The following is a 4,908-nucleotide window of genomic DNA, read 5'->3' as shown; positions in this document are numbered from 1 at the left end:
AGCCCTCCTCCCACTAAAAAAATCAAAAGAGTTAAGCTGGCAAAAGCACAGCGAAGAACTGTGCTTTCTAAGAAGATATCACAAATCCCCAAGGAGAGTCCAAGTGTGGTGGTGGTTGCGATGCCTGACCTTCCCAGCACTGGACGGGAAGAGGTGGCTCTTTCCACCATTTGCACGCCCCCTGCAAGTACTGAAAGGAGCACCCAGAGTCCACTTGCTGATATGCAAATTGAAGATGTCACTGTTGAAGTACAACAGGATGAGGATACTGGTGTAGCTGGCGCTGAGGAGGAAGTTGGCGAGGAGGATTCTGATGGTGATGTGGTTTGTTTAAATCAGGCTCCGGGGGAGACAGTTGTTGTCCGTGGGATGAAAAAGCCCATCACGGTCATGCCTGGGCAGAAGACCAAACATTCCACCTCTTTGGTCTGGCAATATTTCTATCCAAATCCGGACAACAACTGTCTTGCCATATGTACCATATGTAAAGGTGAAATAAGTAGGGGTAGGGACGTCAACCACCTAGGAACATCCTCCCTTATACGGCACCTGCAGCGCGTTCATAAAAAGTTACTGTCAAGTTCAGAAACTTTGGCTAAGACCGTAAGCAGTCCAGGGACACCTAAATCCCGTTGTCCTGTTGTATCCAAGCGCCTGCAAACCACACCGTCAACTCCCTCCTCGTCAATTTCCTCCTTAGTCAGGATCGGAAGTAGTCCTGCAGGCCATGTCACTGGCATGACTGACTCTCCTATCCGGGATTCCTCTGGAGGATCCTGCATTGCTATGCCTACTGCTGCCGCTGCTGTTGTTGCTGCTGCTGGGAGTCGTTCATCATCCCAGAGAGGAAGTAGGAACACCACTACTTTTACTAAACAATTGACCCTCCAACAGTCCTTAGCGAGGAGGATGAAGTACGACAGCAGTCATTCTGAAGCAAAACGTATAACTGAGGCCTTGACTGCTATGTTGGTGTTAGACGTGCGTCCGGTATCCGCCATTAGTGCAGTGGGATTTAGACAATTGATGGAGGTAGTGTGTCCCCGGTTCCAAATCCCGTCTAGATTCCACTTCACTAGGCAGGCGATACCGAGACTGTACAGAAACGTCAGAAAAAGTGTCCTCAGTGTCCTGAAAAATGCCGTTGTACACAATGTCCACTTAACCACGGACATGTGGACAAGTGGAACAGGGCAGACTAAGGACTATATGACTGTGACAGGCCACTGGGTAGATGTATCACCTTACGCAGCAACAGCAGCAGCGTCACCAGTAGCAGCATCTCAGAAACACCAGCTCGTTACAAGGCAGGCTACGCTGTGTATCACCGGTTTCAGTAAGAGGCACACCGCCGACAACCTCTTAGAGAAACTGAGGGAAATCATCGCCCAGTGGCTTACCCCACTTAGACTCTCCTGGGGATTTGTGATATCTGACAACGCCACCAATATTGTGCGGGCATTACATCTGGGCAAATTCCAGCACGTCCCATGTTTTGCTCACACAATAAACTTGGTGGTGCAAAATTTTCTGAAAAGCGACAGGGGCGTGCAGGAGACGCTTTGGGTGGCCCGAAAAATTTCTGGCCACTTTCGCCATTCAGCGACTGCGTGCCGAAGACTGGAGCGCCAGCAAACACTCTTGAACCTGCCCCGCCATCACCTGAAGCAAGAGGTTGTGACGCGGTGGAACTCAACCCTCTATATGCTTCAGAGCATGGAGGAGCAGCAAAAGGCCATACAAGCCTATACATCCACCTATGACATAGGCAAAGGAGGGGGTATGCACCTGACTCAAGCGCAGTGGAGAATGATTTCCGTGTTGTGCAAGGTTCTCCAGCCCTTCGAACTTGCCACACGTGAAGTCAGTTCAGACACAGCCAGCTTGAGTCAGGTCATTCCCCTCATCAGGCTTTTGCAGAAGCAGCTGGAGAAAGTGAAGGAGGAGCTAAGACGGAGCGATTCCGCTCGGCATGTGGGACTTGTGGATGAAGCCCTTCATTCGCTTTGCCAGGATTCCAGGGTGGTCAATCTGTTGAAATCAGACCACTACATTTTGGCCACCGTGCTTGATCCTAGGTTTAAAGCCTATGTGGTGTCTCTCTTTCCGGCCGACACAAGCCTGCAAAGGTACAATGACCTGCTGGTGAACACACTGTCAGCTGAAGCGGAACGTGACACGTCAACGGCTCCTTCTTCATTTTCTCCCGCAACTGGGGCTGCCAGGAAAAAACTTAGGTATCCTAAGCAACCCGCTGGCGGTGATGCAGGGCAGGCAGGACCAAGTTTGGACATCTGGTCCGGACTGAAGGACCTGGCAACAATTTCTGACATGTCTACTGTCACTGCATATGATACTGTCACCATTGACAGAATGGTGGAGGATTACATCGGTGACAGCATCCAAGTAGGCATGTCAGACAGTCCATACCTGTACTGGCAGGAAAAAGAGGCAATTTGGAGGCCCCTGTACAAGCTGGCTCTATTTTACCTGAGTTGCCCCCCCTCCAGTGTGTACTCCGAAAGAGTGTTTAGTGCAGCCGGGAACCTTGTCAGCGAAAGGCGTAGGAGGTTGCTTCCACAGAATGTGGAGAAGATGATGTTCATCAAAATGAATTATCAGCTCTTCCAGGGAGACCAGCCTCCAGAAGGTACAGAGGGACCTGTGGTGGTGGATTCAAGTGGGGACGAGTTAATACTTTGTGAGGATGAGGATGTACACACTGAAGAGGGTGAGGAATCGGTGGATGAGGAGGATGAGGATGACATCTTGCCTCCGTAGAGCCAGTTTGTGCAGGGACACATTAATTGCCAGCTTGTTTTGTGGGGGCCCAAACGAACCAATCATTTCAGCCACAGTTGTGTGGCAGACCCTGGCGCTGAAATGATTGATTTGTTAAAGTGTGCATGTCCTGTTTATACAACACACCCAAGGACAATTCCATCTTGCACTTCTTTTTTTTCTTTGCATTATGTACAGTTTGGGGCCTAGTTTTTCTAACTGCCATCCTGTCTGCCACTGCAGTGTCACTCCTAGATGGGTCACGTGTTTGTGCCGCCCACTCGTGTCGCTTAGCATAGTCATCCAGCTACCTCGGTGCAACCTTTTGGACATAAAAACACTATTGTGAGGTGTGAGGTGTTCAGAATAGACTGGAAATGAGTGGAAATTAAGGTTATTGAGGTTAATAATAGCATAGGAGCAGAGAAACCAACAAATTCTGTGATTTTAGCTGTTTTTATGCTTTTTTTAAAAAAAATACAGATCCAAAACACAAAACCCAGAACCCAAAACACGGAAGGGTGGTTTTGGCAAAACCAATCCAGATCCAAAACACGAAGAAAGATCCAGATCCAAAACCAAAACACAAAACACGAAAAGTGGCCGGTGCACACCCCTAATATATATATATATATATATATATATATATATATATATAATGCAGGACGTAAAGAATGCACTCACCAGGGCTTCTCTTCAGGGTAGAGAGATCACCAGGGAATATCAGGCGTATCAGCTAATCCTTCTTCATAAGAGACTACTACCAAGCAATGAGTGGTGATAGAGATAATGACATATAGAGACTAAGAGTATCTACAATCATACCAGTATGCGTGTGCCCAAACTCGTCTGATCTTGGAAGCTATACATGACTGGGCCTGGTCAGTACTGGGATGGGAGACCTCCCGGGAAGACCTGTTGTTGTAGCTAACAGAGTCCAAAATGTCTATCTTTACTCTATCACTTGTACAACACTGCAGTAAGGATCTTCAAGAATTTGAAGAAAGGAAAAGGTGCTACAGCCAAGGACAAAGAGATTAAAATAGAAGATTCAAGAGTAAAGATAAAAACAGATTATCAGCAAGGAAGCTTACTATGAGACTTAATTTTTCCTGTTTGAAAGACTTATGGACAGCATCTATGAGATTTTTGTTAAATACCCTTACAATACAATACACATTCCTTTCTATTCATATTAACTATTTAATAATTTGTTTTACTAAAAAATTACAATGGATACAGAGTCACCATATTGAATTACTAGGTGGTGTATAATTTTAATGTCATAACATTCATGAATGATTCTGTGTTCTATTTAGAAAATTCTTATAACGTTACAACGGAAGACGTCATATATCTACATAAATCTAAAGAAGGGCGGTAGTCCAATCCATACAGATAATTAAGGGCGGAAGTCGATCTAAGAGGTGTAGCGTCACAGAGGGAATTCCTGGAGTCACGTGGTTCGGCCAAGCGGCGTCACATTAGAACGGAGTCTGGGGGTCACGTGCTCGAGGGCACGTGACCGGAGAAGACGGACAGAGCACGGGACCTGAGAGGGACCAATAGTGGATTACATGATGAGAGATGACACGGAAGCCTGGCGGCAGTGTCTTTACGTGAGGGCAGAAGTGACGGATCGCTCCGGATCGCGGGGCGGAAGTACATCAAAACGAAGGATGTTTTTACTGGCTTGTTGGCAATAACTAAACCCGAATTTGATAATACCTGATCAATGTCTATGATGTTTACTCCTATAATTATTTTTAACTAAAATACCTTACATAATCAATGTTAGGGTCACAGCTTATTTGGTGACCCGGAAGTAATTAGTCCCTAATTGGAGGAGTAAAGGGGTATAAATAGAGGATTATCACAACCCTACCTCCATCCCCAGGAAGAAGCCAGCGGACGAAACGCGTTGGAACCTAGCTCTTTCCCTAAGGACTATATGCAGATTTTCTATATCTTTTAATCAGATAAGTGATTTTCTCCTCATTCTTTAGTATTTTATTGTATGTGTGTTTGTTGTATTTATGCAATCAGGTTTGCCCCAATGTGCATGGGGGAACCACCTGTCATGAACTCTTTGTGTTTAGAATAAATTATCCCTATTTTATGTATTGG

At 46.1% G+C, this 4,908-nt stretch overlaps 1 pseudogene; it reads left to right on the top strand.

The window, feature by feature from the left end:
• The first annotated feature begins 3,592 nt into the window (after window positions 1-3,592).
• On the top strand, window positions 3,593-3,711 carry LOC148524068 (5S ribosomal RNA; annotated as a pseudogene).
• Window positions 3,712-4,908: the final 1,197 nt, after the last annotated feature.

The sequence above is a fragment of the Taudactylus pleione genome, unplaced genomic scaffold, assembly GCF_031769625.1.
Source record: "Taudactylus pleione unplaced genomic scaffold, aTauple2 ptg000122l, whole genome shotgun sequence".
NCBI classification, from domain to species: domain Eukaryota; kingdom Metazoa; phylum Chordata; class Amphibia; order Anura; family Myobatrachidae; genus Taudactylus; species Taudactylus pleione.
Note: the sequence above shows the minus strand (reverse complement) of the source record. Positions and strands in the feature narration are given on the sequence as shown.